Here is a 15,057-nt window from a genome sequence, read left to right on the forward strand (position 1 = left end):
GTGCAGAGTCCTGTGCCCAGGGTGGGGAAAAAATGTACTGGTGCAGGCTGGGAGCCAAGTGGGAGTGCTGGAAAGGACATGGACCATGTTGAATATGAGCCACCAGGACACTCTCATCACAATATGAAGAAGGTGGACAGCAGTTTGAGCGAAGTTGTTAGCCCCCTCTTCTCTGCACTGGAGATCTTGTTCACATCAGGAATACCATGTCCAGCTTTGGGTCTCCTGGTTCAAAAAGGATGTTGAGAAAATAGGGTCCAGCAAAAGGCTATCAGGATAGTCAAGGGCCTGGGGGACATGGTCTACGAGAAGAGGTAGAGGGAGTTGGGATTGTTTAATCTGAGGAAGAGGAGGCCTAGGAGTCCACAACTACTTGGAGGAAGTTACAAAAATAACAGGGACCAATGGATCTCAGTAGCAGCAGATAATATACCAGTGGGTGATAGCATCAAACTGCACCTTTGGAGTTTCAGATTGGAAAATGTCTTCACTAGGAGGGTGGTGCAGCCCTGGAACAGACTAACCAGAGGCATTGTGGTGTCTCCATCCTTGGAGGTTTTCTTACACACTTGTCTAGACAAAGCCACAGCTGACTGGATCCAGTGTTGGCAAAAACCCTGCTCCAAGTGGTAGGTTGAGCTGGATGGCCTCTAAAGATCCTTCTCAGCTAAAATTTCTGTAATCCTGTGATCAGCTTCATTGCTTTGACTGTGACTGCTAAGTTGGATACTCCAACAGGCTTTCAGTTCAACAGGCTGAGGGAGAGATTGGGGAATAGAGCACTATGGTAGCCTGCCCTTGTTTTATTTGAGCAGAAAAAAAGCAGTACTCGCAATATTATTCAGCTTTGTCCTGAATGCCCCATAATTTTACATGTGCTAGAAACATTATTGAGTTCTTTCATGGAACTGGATTTAGATGCAGATTTTTAATGTCTAATTTGACTGATGGACTGGAGATATTGCCAGCCGAACTGCCAGCATCAAGATTTCTTTTGCAAGATGATGTTGATATCAGGCAGATAATGCACCAAGGTGGCCTCATCCAGGCAGCAAACCCCAAGCAAGGCACCAGACCTGCCTGTAGCATGGCGTGGGGAGGGGGAGAGGCTCTGCACCTCTGGCCACTGCTGTCAGAATAGCTTGGGCTGAGAGGTTTTTTTTGAGCTTCTGCAAAGTCATGCAAGTCCACAGGTATTATTTATAAAGTTGTTGCACTACTTCAAGCATTTGTCTCCCACATAGAAAAGATCCTTATTGTGGCTACTTCAATTAAACAAAAGGAAGTGAGAAACTATTTTGCAAAACCATGAATTTGTGGGATATTTTCAGCAAATATATACACCTGTCACTTTCTCCAAAGACAGGATTGCATATCTGCACTGGTGAAATACTTGCCTTTCCTAATTGATATCCATCCATATTTATGAATGAATCTCAAGGAACTTAGTGGTACAGCATGAACTTGTTTTCCCTGTGGGGATCTCTCCTACTGTACCAGTATATATAGTAAGAGACTCTCTCATTTACACCATGGTTTTCAGCATAGGTTCTTGGTATCTCTTATTTTTCAATTCAACCTCATTTAAGGCCAATAAACAAATTGCCACCTCCATCCAACCTCCCTCAGGAAGAGAAAAAGGCTAATGTCACTCCAGAAATGAACAGCCTGAGCACCTACCGAATAATTGACTTTTGTTATTCCACTGTAAGGAGAACCATCAGCCAGGATCATTTACAGACAATCAACAAAAAAAGGAGTCAAAAAGCAAACTCAGCTGCAATCCCAGTTTGCTAAAGAATTGATTCATATCATAAATTGTGGTAATTGTTTTTAATTTAATTAAGTGCACACATAGCTATGTAATTAAAAACACATAGGCATTCTAGATTTCTTTAGGAACTACCCACAACTTTCAGTCTTGCTCTCTGTCTGCTTTGGTCACAAAGGATGTAAAGCAACCTTTCTGAAGAGCATTAAAATATTTGGGGGGGGGGAAGGGAAAGTTTTAAAGCAGGTGTCCCATGTTAATGTAAAGAATGATTTACAGCTGCTACTAGAAACTGGAAGAGCCCCCACCCCCAGTCAGGGTCTCTAGGTACATGGTGGGATGCACCAGGGACAGGATGGAGCAGAAGGGAAGGGATGGAGCTGTGAGCTGAACCCTCTGAAAGCACAGACTGATCTCAGCACCCAGGGAAATCAATGGCTCTACAAGTGCTTGTTACCTTTGAAAGCCAGTTTGTTCTTTTACTGCTTTCGTTTATGTGGATGTGAGGTCTCTTATAACTGACTAGCTTTTATCACAAGACAGACCATGGGTGTGTTTCAATAAGGACCTAACATTTAAGTTGCTGAGTTCTCTAATGCATGAGCTGGACTTCTTAAGTTTTACATAAAATACACCTTACTTTGGTACCTCTTACTTCTAGGACTGAAGGGACAGTTCTTGGTCTCTTACTGTTGTCCCAAAAACTTGGGTCTGTTACCCAGTGTGCATTGCCCAATTCACACACAGAGTCGAGGTATTTTCCTTTATTATGTAAATGCCCAAATATGGGTGCATGGTACAAACCAGCACACCGTTGTTGTAAACTAACAGTTATTTATACAATCATCTAATACATATTCATTGTCCTTTATTAAATGATTGGTTAAAATTCTTCGCCTGCCATGTAAATTACTACGCATGCTCACAATGATTCTCGAGACCTTTACTTCCTTAATCTTTTGGGTTGGTGGGTTTCTTGAGTGGGTGGTCCTTGAGTTGGTGGCCGTGATCTCCCCCTGCCGGAATTACCTTTCCCCTAAGTTCAGTTAACTTTGGCAACACTAAGTAGTCCTTTACAGACCGTTAGCGAAGCAAACTGTCATTCACTTTGGGGTTCTTTGTTCTGAGACAGATATCCTGTTTCACGATGCCATAGTATTGTCAGGGTAAAATGAGCAAGGTTAATCTTTACCGACATCAATTTTAGGGAAATCCTTTTAGATTTAGTCTCCTTTTCCCTCCTGATTGACTAGTCCTCTGGAGCATCACCATAATGGCCTTATTGGATTAACTTGCAAATCCCATATGCTTACTGAATTTGTGGGTTAACATTCTTTGCAAATTATCTCTTCCAAAAAAGTTGCCAAGTTCTCTAAATGAATAAACCTGTTTGTTTTTCCCCAAACAGGAAAAGTAAAACACTTATTCCCAAAAGTGCTCTATTTTAAAACAAGGGCTTGTGAATAAAAAGAGCAGTAGTTGCATTTGTTTCAAAGCCAGCAGTCATTAGGTAGCAAAGCAGCATTTGCCCTCTACTTTTGAGTAATAGGAGCTCTCAGAAAAATCTGAGGACACAGCTCTTCTGTAGCTTTTACAAGTTAAAAAGGTGAGAACTGCTTTTTAATTACTGCTGCTGGCCAGGCAGGCCTTTCTCATGGTTTTAAACCCTGTCTTAAATGAAATATGATAAGGAGTTAGTAAATTTTAAGTTGCTGGGAAAAGAGGGGTAGAAGCCCAGTTTTTTAGAGACACTAGTGGCAACTAAATATTCTTAGTTTGCCACATGGATCTGATGAATAGCTTTGTGTTTGAACTGTATATTCATCACCACCTTGGTTTAGGGCTTGTGTTTGCATCTCACTGGCTCTAAGGTATCTGACAGCTTAACGCTTAATCATGGGGGATTATTCTTTGCCTTTGGCTGGAAGATACTATATTTAGGCCTGTAGGTGTGCGGGGAGGTTGATTCACTCTGAGCTGGGATATCTGTACATGTGTAGCCCTGAAAATGTCATGCTTGCACGGCTGCAGGTACTAAAGGAATCGCCAATGATTCATGACTTTGTCTCCTCCTGCTCACTCTGCCTCGCTTGCTGCAGAGTGGTCCAAAGAGCGGCTTTATTGCACACAAAAACAAAGCTATGCCTGAGGTCGCTGACAATACCTTAACACTGTGGGCTTCGGTGGAATTGCTTCCTGATTGCCTCCATGGCAATTAAGAAACTCTGCCTTCCAAATTTCCTCCTGCCACTCTGTATCTGACCCAGCAATACACAAAATTGTCTCCTCTGTGATCTGTTTTTTGATCATTGCCTGCATTTGGAAAGTAAGCAGTATATACAGCAGAGCAGAAAATTATTTAGTAAACTAGCCAATTTCATCAGGATGAACTATGTGGTTAAAATAAATTGGATTTCAATAATTCACCAGTTATGCTGTGGAGAAAGAAATAATAATAGTTAAAACAAGTGTACGGATGCCAAATGGATCAGAAGTTAATGGCTGGTGCATGGAATTCAAAGTCAGCAAGGGTTTACTGCAGGGCTCTCCTTTTAAATGGATTCTGTTTTAAATAGTGTATGAGAAAGTCAGAATCTTAGTGCTTTATTAGAATTATTTTGTGACTCGGATGCTTTCTCTGGTGACCCAAGAATCAAATTATAAACTGTGGAAATGAGTTTAAGGGGCATCATCATTAAAAAAAAAAAATCATGCAAGTTAGTAGAGAAGTAAACATCTGTCTTGAGAGAGGTGGATATCAGAAGAGCTTGGAAAAAACAAGAGGTAAAAAGACAAGAGGGTAGAAAAAAATTTAGGATGGAAGAAGGACTTGACTTAGAAATTCATTAGTTCTGGCTGGCTGTAATCAAAAGTGTTTTGCCTAATATGTAATTAAATCATTATAGATGATATCTATATCTGTTAAAACAGTTCCGCCAGCTCTAATAACTAAGGAAACCAATCCTGAGTCCAGGTGTCAGCTCCCATACTCTGCTCCCTGAGGTTTTCCCAACCTTGAGGATATTCTCTCATTTAATGATAGTATCAATAATAGTATTAAAGAATATGAGGAGGCTTATTCTCCCTTTTTATATAATCTTCAACATGCACAGCAGCACACTTGGGACCCACTGGCCATGTACTACATTAGAGGAGTCATGCTACTCTTGGTGAAGCCAAGTCAAGATCTCCTTTAGATTAAAAAATATCACATACCTTGTCATATACTGAATCATAAGCCAGTGTAAGAATCCAGCATGAACCCAATGTAAAGAACTAGTTTAAATTCCATGTAAAGTTCTGCCATCTTCACATATTAGTGACATTTGCTATTGCTTGTAGTTCATGTTGCTTTCTGCAGTGAGCCTGTGCTGGTTGCCTGCTTTACCTTCCATTTCTCTTCTGCATGCTTCTTTTTAAATCATTTACTTGTAAGTTATGTTTGCATAAACCATATATAACTTAGAGCTATGTATCTAACTCCTGTCAGGATCTTACAGCCTAATGGATAGCATGTGTCGACTTAAGAAATGTTGGGTCCTGGTCAAGCCTTTTCTCCCCACTGCGAACAAGTCATGGCACCGGTGACAGGGAGGTGATGACAGCAGCTCGCTTTCTGCAGGTGCTTGAGCTCTCCAGGGGAAAAGCACTTTATTAAATGCTGGGTTTTACTGTGGAGCATTTCTTTCCAGGTACCTGCCTGTCTCTTGGAGGGTTATAAAGTCAGAGCAGCTTCATAAGGGCTAAAATTCTCTCAAACACCTGTTTCTGCAGAAGTACATTTGAGCAATACAAATAAGCCCTAGCTTATGAGATACCTTCCTGGTTATGAATTTAGCCATTATCCAGTCTTCCCAAGTGTCTCCAAGAGGCGTCAGTGTAAACAAGCAAGACTTATTTTCCTGTAGGGTTTTGCTAGAATAATGACAGAATGGAAAAACTGAGTTCTGTTTTTCCAAGGCCTTTAAGCCAAAACACTATCTATTTCTGCACCTAGTACAGGCTTTGAGGAAACAAAAAACAACCTTGTTTTTGTTGTGGTGCTCCAGCCAACATGCAGCTGAAGTTTGATTTCCAGATACAGTATTTGAGGTTTGTTGTGAAGTAGAGAAGGTCCTGATGGAGCTGCCAGTTTTCTGGTTGGAGCAATTGCTCCCTAACAAGAGTTCACACAGTTTTATAAAACTTTGCATATTATACCCTCACCGGGTTATCTTTTAGATTTGAAACAGTGCAATGGATGTGGGATGTGTGTTTACTGAGGAAAAAGGAGCCACTTTGGGGCTTTATTGGGGAAAACGTAATGAAATGGTTTCTTGTTCAATGCAACTCTTATTTGGTGAGAACTTCCTTGCAAGTATAAACAGGTTCCTTGGGAATCAACTGAGCTGAGGAGGAGCCAGTATCAGTGTCAAGATAAGCATGTGATAAAAAGAAAAATAGGATTAAATATAACCATATCATTAATCTCATGGCTGCATGGCCACATAGTGGGAACAGTCTGGTAATGCTGGGAGCATCCCCCTACCTCAGCCCCCAAACATAAGCCTCTCTCATGCTCACTCGCACCCATCCACCTTGTTTTATGGTCTCCAGTTTGGCAGCCAGGGAGCCCGTGGGAGATGTGCAGGGGCAGGTTTCCCCACAAGCAGGGGCAGTGTGGGAGTTTCAGGAATGGACACAGGGAGAAGGTTTGTGCTGCTGTTCATGTTGTCCAGGGACTTCTGTTTCTGGGGTTCCCTGGACTCCTCTTCTGAGGACTAAGTTCGTGCAGGGAATGGGACACAAAAGTGAATGAGAGGTGAAGCTGAGGGTTTCCATCTCGATCATGTTTTGCTGCCTGCTCTTTCGGCAACATTCATCAAAGTAGCATGAAAATTGTGTCCTGGAGAAATAGCTTCATTGGCTTGATTGAACATTTAAATTTTAGACTTACTGTTGCTCTTATTTTTCCCCAGGTCAGCTGCATATTGGAACTTTTAACCTTTAGATTGTGCCAATTGATCAAAATGTTCCTGTATAGTTAGAGGCCTGATTTTTTTTCTTTCAATTGATGGCAAAATCTGCTCCTGACTCTCAGGAAGGCTTTACCAAATGAAAGCCTGAAACCAAGGAAGAACATTTGGTGTTCATAATACCCCTTCTCTTTGGGTACAATCAAAAGGCAAATTATTTTTCACCCTTTATAAAATAACTTCACCTTTTTTTCAGACATTTTAAATAATCACTGAGGGGGGAGGAGGTGAATCCCAAATATTAGGGGATACAGGAGTGGTTCCTGATGTCCATATGTGTAAGCATTATGCCAGGGTAACTCGATTAACTAAAGAGGTGTCTTTTGGTTTCTGACCATGTAAAAGGAGAATTGGACCTGCAGGATGTGTTCTCAAATGCGGTAAGCTGCCACAGATTGGTCCATAAGAAAATGTCACAGCTCCAAAAACTTAAGACGAAGCTAAGGACCAGTCATAAATCTCCGATCCAACAAGATACAGGCATATCCTAGTGAAAAATCCAAAACGGATCAGAAATTCAAGAAAGATCTTGCCCATGGAGCCAATAAGCACCATGCCCGAGATCTGCAATCAGTACCAGATGCTACTCATATATGGTGTGGAGTCTATGATAAAGACATGCTGGACCCATCCCGCCCAAGCAAGAAGCTGTGCAGATTAAATTTGTATTAGTTGGAGCCTGTAGATTGCTTTAGCAAGCAAAACTGAGCCTGAGTGTTAAGATGAACAAAATCCTCCCTAAATCTCGTGTATGTTTTAAGGAAGACTCTTGAAACATTAATAAGTGGCGGGCATATGACACGTTCTGACACGCACTGGGAAGTACGCACAGATAAAATGCAGGATGGTTGGTGATGTTTAAAAAGCAAACAAGATCTGGGCTTCCACTTTGAATATCATAAGGTACAGATCACAGCATATTGCATTAATGAAGGCTATTCTAGCATAAAATGAAAGCCACATTTGGAACAATATCTCTGCAGTCCTGGTTTAAGACACTGTGGAGAGTAATATAAAATGACTCCAGGGTGGAGCACAGATTGCTGGAGGGGGCAGCCTCTTCTGTAACCTACATTATTTTTGTAGTTAAAGAGAAGGGAAAAATGTTGCTTTGATTGATAGGAAATCCTAGTGAGCATATGGGCAGTGTGTTTGCTAGGGGGGGTGTTAACCCCCTGAACAGAGAGCTTGTGTAACCCTACCTGCTACACAAGTCCAACTAGCTGGAGTGCTGGCAGTGCAAGTAGTGCCTAAGCATCCTGCTGGGTGTTTGCAGAGGGGTAAAATGCTCTGTTCCCTTGGCTGCTCTGAAAACGCACCATGCCAGAGATTGCATTGCTCCCTGTGTGATGTCTGTGTGATCCTGGCAGCCTTCATCAGCAGAGGGGCTGGCCTTGCTCCCCCTTCATCAGCAGAGGGGCTGGCCTTGCTCCCCCATTCCAGCATCATAGTGCAGTTGAGTTTGTGGCTGGGGCTTGGAACTGGCACCAGCCTTCCTTTCCTCTGTCCCTTCCCTCTCTCGTCTTTCACCCTATCTTCCTTGTGCTTTTTCTGGGATGTGTTAACAGAGTCATGAGTGGTCTTGTCCCATTTCATGTCATGGTTAAATCACTTCTAATACTGCATGTAGGGGAAGGCAGGGAGAGCACCTGGAGGCATCACCCTGGAGCAGATTGCCAGCAACATCATGATGGGGCAGTTGATCTCTTGGCCAAATTAATCTTCTCTGGTAAATTTGGAAATCCCAGTATGAGGCACAGGCAGTAGCGGGTGTGCAGAGCCCTCCCAATACACAGCAGGCCTTGCTGGCTCTAGTTAGCGTCTGGCAGGTTTTAAGTACATTTTTCCCCTATCTGTTGACCCTTAGGTTTATAATGAGATGCACATCATGTACTGTGTGTAGAGAGTTTTGTTGCTAGAAGATTCAGATTACTGTTCTTGCGCAAAGAAAACAAACCCCGTTGACAACTGCATTCCCCTAGGCTGCTGAGCACCCCGTGCAACATTTTACACTCAGCAGAGCTTAGGGGAGTTGAAAATAGTTCTTGTTGTTAGAATATTTCTTGGGAGTAAAAATGTCCTTAGGATACTTTGTGAAATCATAGAATCATAGAATCATTAAGGTTGGAAAAGACCCTTAAGATCATCGAGTCCAACCGTTAACCTAGCACTGCCAAGTCCACCACTAAACCATGTCCTCGAGCGCCACGTCTACCCGTCTTTTAAATACCTCCAGGGATGGGGACTCAACCACTTCCCTGGGCAGCCTGTTCCAGTGCCTGACTACTCTTTCGGTGAAGAAGTTTTTCCTAATATCCAACTTAAACTTCCCCTGGCGCAGCTTGAGGCTGTTTCCTCTCGTCCTATCCCTTGTTACTAGGGAGAAGAGACTGACCCCCACCTCGCTACAACCTCCTTTCAGGTAGTTGTAGAGAGCATTAAGGTCTCCCCTCAGCCTCCTCTTCTCCAGACTAAACAACCCCAGCTCCCTCAGCCACTCCTCATAAGACTTGTGCTCTAGACCCTTCACCAACTTAGTTGCCCTTCTCTGGACATGCTCCAGCACCTCAATGTCCTTCTTGTAGTGAGGGGCCCAAAGCTGAACACAGTACTCGAGGTGCGGCCTCACCAATGCCGAGTACAGGGGCACTATCACCTCCCTGGTCCTGCTGGCCACACTATTCCTGATACAAGCCAGGATGCCATTGGCCGCCTTGGCCACCTGAGCACACTGCTGGCTCATGTTCAGGCGGCTGTCGACCAACACCCCCAGGTCCTTTTCCACCAGGCAGCTCTCCAGCCACTCCTCCCCAAGCCTGTAGCGTTGCATGGGGTTGCTGTGACCCAAGTGCAGGACCCGGCACTTAGCCTTGTTGAATCTCATACAGTTGGCCCCGGCCCAACGATCCAGCCTGTCCAGGTCCCTCTGCAGGGCCTTCCTACCCTCCAGCAGATCGACACTTCCACCCATCTTGGTGTCATCTGCAAACTTACTGAGGGTGCACTCAGTCCCCTCATCCAGATCATCAATGAAGATATTGAACAGGACCGGCCCCAACACTGAGCCCTGGGGAACACCACTTGTGACCGGCCACCAACTGGGTTTGACTCCATTCACCACCACTCTCTGGGCTCGGTCATTCAGCCAGTTTTTAACCCAGTGGAGAGTGCACTTATCCAAGCCATGAAATGGTAACCTTTGGACCAAACAAGGTAAGGAAAAATCAGAACATAGTCTTCAACCCTGTAAAATTTTTTTCTTAATTGCGCAATATGGGAGAAGAAAGGTTAAGAGCAGAGAAAACAACTGGCATCACCTTGGGGAGGGAAAGAATGGAATTTAAACAGAGATCTAAGGGTGAGTACATAATGTAAGATATTATATCTTTGTGAAGTATTTTTCCCTCGGTGCCTGAAAGATTATCTGGGAGAAAATGTCTGGCTCTGTGTAGTGGATTGAGGTCTTGCTGGGAGTCTTTGAATGCAAGGCAGGGTAAAACCTGGCCTTTCACTTTTTTTTTGTTTTTAAAGGGTAATGTCAATTCTAAATTTGGCCCCCAAGTTATCATTTCTAAAAACAAGCTTCGATAAGTGTTTCCACCCTGGAAAAAAACCCACTATCTTAATGATAACAAATTGTTTTGAGCAAATGCATGTTCCTGTGTAGAGTCTCAAAACAGGGCTGTGCACCATAAACAAGTGAATGTATTAAAAGTGATCAAAAATTTAAATTTAACAGAGGAAACTACTGAGAGAAATGCAAACAGTAAATAAGGATTGAGAGGTGAAAGATGGCTTGATGATTTATTTCATTTTAATAACTGTAGCTGATGTTAAATGGAGCAGATAGATAGGCAAATTGCTTTAAGACTGTGTGATTTCTAGGTTATTACTCTCTCTTTTATTTCAACAGTACTAGTAGATTTCCTTATATATGTTTTCTGCTCTCCAATATTGAGTTGCTGCTTTGTATTTTGAAGTCAAATACAGTATACTTAATGCCATGTAAATCTCCACTGTTGGGTACTAATTGATATGGTATTATTCTGCTATTTAGTACATACCCGAATTAGAGAACTGCCTGGGTGAGAAGGCTTTATCTCCTATAGATTTGTAGTAACCTCTAAATAAATTCTACGAGCACATAAAAAAATTAAATAAAAGATGAGTTCAGAGCGGTAAAATGTAGATATGTTGTATCATCACAGTTTGGAGTTTCACAGAATTTTTTGTGTGTGTATATAAATGATTTTTAAAATTATCAGCCTGTAAATAAACTGAAAATGCATAAAATCAGCTCTAATATGGCTGTTCACCAAACACTGTAAATGTTTCACAAACAGCTCTCTGCCTATAGAGCTCAACTTCTGGCTAATGGGGTATGTTTGGAAGACATATTCCAGAAAAGGGCTTGTGGGGAGCAGTGGGAGAGGGTTATCAATACAGCCAGTCTTACCTCACCCCTCCAAGGAAATCCTCAAGCAAACAAAAAAACCCAAACCAGTCCAGTGGAGAGATTTTTCTTAAAATTTCTCTTTTGAAGGCTAGTGAGCTTTCATAGTTTGAATATCAATTACCCTTAACATAGGAAGTTACAATGTAAGCTCTCTAGAACAAAGACTGTATGTCCGTATTTTCCTTACAAATTAATGACTGTATTTTGAGTGCTATCAAAAATAAGAATAAAGGAATGGATTATTAAAATTGAGAGGTTCAATTTCCCAACAGCTATCAATAGTGCTTCTTATGATTTGCTTTTCATATTTTGCCTAAGGAACCCTGCCTTCTGTAATAGGAGAAAACATTTCTGATTATAGCCCATGTAGCTAAGGAGCACAGCTGAAGAGCTTACTGACACACAGGGACAAGACATCAGACCCTCTCTCCCAAAAATCACTGAAAAACATCTCATTTCCTCCTATTTTATGGTGGGAGGAATAAGCGAGTGTTTACAAATAATTCTAGTATAGCTCTTGCAAGGGCCTGCCTGCCTGCAATTTGCATATAAAAATCCACTAAAGATTAAGGGTTGGGGTGTTTTCAACCAGACCTGGAGCTGTTTGGAATTATTTTGTCATTGGCAATTTACGTACACCCCATGGACTTGTGGCAGGTTTGCAGCCAGCATGAAAGGATGAGGGTGTAACTCTTAGCTGAGCCCTGGGTGGCTCTGGGGGGATGCTGGCTGTGGTATTCAGCTCTCTAGGGCTGTTTATAGTAGTTGTGTGTTGGAGCTATTAAACTTGCATTTTTTTTAAAAATTACTTTTGTTGTTCTTGTGTGCAGAAGAAATGGTAAGGGAAAGGCTTTCTCTGCGGCATTCATCACATACTGTAACAGCATGTGGTAAAGAAATGGGGCTTTCTGGAGATGGTGTTTGCGGAGACTTAGGGAACTTGATGGCCTGAATGCACTGAATCAACCAAGCAAACTGTGGGGAGATCCACCTGGAGGTCAGGGAAGGGATTTTTGTATTTACACTGGCATGGATGGGAGCAGAACGTAGCCTTTGTAGTCCTTGGCTCTACCTTGGCATGCTGGACTCGTATGCAGTTTTGTGTCATTTTTGTGGTTTCTGACTGAGTTCTGAAGTTTGCTGTCTTTTAGGAAAGAATGGAACATTGTATTGTTGTTCTGGGTTATATGCAGTCCTGGATGTATATGCTTATTGTGTTTTCAAAGGAATTTAAATCTGTATATTCATTTTGCTGCCCATCAGATCCACAAAAGTCTTGGATCCTGGGAACATCTGTTGTAGAAGTCACGTTTTAGCTCAAATAAGAATCCAAAGACCTGCTGAAGCCTTAGACTGCAAGCTGTGGACTTTCACCTAGATACGCTGACTGTATGCTGAACTCCTACCTAGCTACATGAAGGAAGGCCCTGAAACCGGTGCAAACCAGGAAGATAAGGTAGCCACAACCATTCACAGAAGCTGCAACTATTCAAGATAAGAAAAGGAATGTCCTGCCTGGAGACAGAGAAAGGATCCAATAAGGATCAAGAAGACCCCAGACCCTAATATTACTATTGGACCAAACCGTCGCATGAGGGGAGGGGAACTTAGACTGTAAGGGTATAATTGCCCAGGGATTTCTTTGTTTGGGGTCCCTCTCTGGAGGCACCCAGCTCGAGCTGCTCTTCACCACTGTACCACTCAATAAATTCGCCTGGCGTACGTCATGTCAGAGACTCTGCTTCGGGGAAACCTAGGGTCGAGCCTGAGGGGAGAGAAAGCGCCCAAGGGTGAGTGTGTGCATGAGTGAGGAGACAGAAAGGGGTGCCCATCATCTCAGTGGAGCTGCCCGCTGTGAAGGGACTCTGGTCCTAGTGGTTAAAGTCTCGGGTGGTGTGTGTGTGACTCCCTGAATGGTGTGTGAATGCTCGGGCAGCTGCTGCTCCCTTAACAGTTTGGCGACCCAGATGGAACCCTAGGCCAGCACCCTCGGATCCTCCCACCTCCAAACATCCAACTGCCGGCAGCGGGTGAATTTACCTGGGACCTTTGGAGTGGGAGGCTCCCAAATGTGAATGTTAAAATTCCCTGAGCAGACTCAAGACTAGTGATTTAGGGGGGTGCGTGGCCTGATCGGCATAAAACGCACATAAATGAGAAAAAGAAATGGGAAATGCACCCGGCGTAGAAAAGGGGACGCCCTTGGCCTAGGTTTTACAGAATTGGGAGAAAATTTACGGTACAGCGGAATTATCTAAAAAGCGTGCAATCAAATTATGCCAACATAAACAGCCAGTTATTACAAGAACGGCAGGAGGGAGCCCTCTACAGTTATGGCCAACCTGGGGAACAAACTAATGATACAAAAATTCACGGATGCTTCTCCTCACAGTCCGAATCTCCCCAAGGGAGAAACGGAGTATTCAGAGAGTCCCTGAAATGAAACTCAATAGCAACGAAGTTACTATTAAGCAGGTATCCTTTATTGCAGCACTGGGCAGCACTGGGGATTCTCCACCATAAGTGCTACGACGAGTCGATGAACTTTTAGAAAATATATACTATACAATCATACATATTCATAGGATTTCCGGGAGATCATTTACATAAACATGAGATATCCAGGAACTTATTAGCATATGTAAATATCCAATTCGCATGCGCAGTCATCTCCCGTGGTGGTCTTCAAGTGGTCTTTGGGGGTCTTCAGATGAAGGCTTGTAGTCTTCTTCACTGTGCTCGCTGATTGACCCTTGCTTCTGCGCAAACTCAGTCCTAGGATCACGTAGACATTGTCCTTCAAGACTATTGTTGCCATTCTTCTGTTTCTTCCTATCTTCATGGTTCTGTGCATCTGTTCTCCCAAGGCCAAGTTGTCTGTAACGAGATTATCCCGGAGCCCCCCTTATTTTATAACTATTCTTCTAGCTACTCCCTAAATCACATCAAACTGTAAGGCATTCACAACACCCTTAAATCACACCAGGGTGTCTTCTGAGCTAATTAAGTGACTAAGGTATTTACAACATCTTTCTTGCTCTTGTGGTTTTTAACCCTTTCATTCCCCCCTTACCTATTGAGGGTTGCAGCTCTTTAGAGCTCAAGCCTCAATCAACGTCTAGAAAGACTGGAAATACAAGAGCAGCATTGTATCATAACACAGGCTAGGATGCATACACAGATGACCATTATCTCTACTACAAACAGATTCCTTAGCCATGTCCAATTAGGTAGCCATGAGGTAAGATCATGCCATAATTCTTTGAAACCCCAGGATGTGTTGTCCTGGGCAGTCTCATGTAGGACTTTTGTTCGTTCCCAAATTTCTGCCAGATCCATAGAGATCCTCCCACTTTGATCGACATACATACAACAACTGGTATTGATTACAGCACAGACTCCCCCTTGCGAGGCCAGCAATAAATCAAGGGCCATTCTGTTTTGTAACACTACCTGAGACAGACTGGATACTTCGATTTGTAACGCCTGTATGGCGTCTGTGGTTTTATTTACTATCATCTTTTCCATTGCAGCAGATATGTTTACGATTGTTTTCTCTAGCTCACTTACTCCAAGCCAAGGGAGAAACCATCTTACAAAGCTGTGAAAAGTATGAGGGCGATCTGCTATGGCATTATGAGCCCTTCTAATTCGTTTAACATAGGTTTTTATCCAACCACTTTGTTCCTGTAACCTATTGATTATTGTCATGTTAGGGACCACTGTTCCTAGTGTGCATGTTCCTGACCAATTCGGAGGCAGGGCTTTTCGGGCTTTACCACCGCATAACCAATACCAACCGCTACCTCTAGGAA

General features: G+C 43.0%; 1 pseudogene across 1 annotated transcript in view; it reads left to right on the forward strand.

The window, feature by feature from the left end:
* Positions 1–297: 297 nt before the first annotated feature.
* Positions 298–15,057, forward strand: part of LOC309601780 (PDZ domain-containing protein 2-like) — a 41,803-nt pseudogene continuing 27,043 nt past the window's right edge. Inside the window, exons 1-2 of the transcript in view lie at positions 298–314; positions 1,590–1,707. The product of the transcript in view is annotated as a PDZ domain-containing protein 2-like (transcript). The remainder of the gene's footprint in view (positions 315–1,589; positions 1,708–15,057) is intronic.

Source organism: Platalea leucorodia, assembly GCF_965183815.1.
Source record: "Platalea leucorodia genome assembly, chromosome: W".
Taxonomy (NCBI): domain Eukaryota; kingdom Metazoa; phylum Chordata; class Aves; order Pelecaniformes; family Threskiornithidae; genus Platalea; species Platalea leucorodia.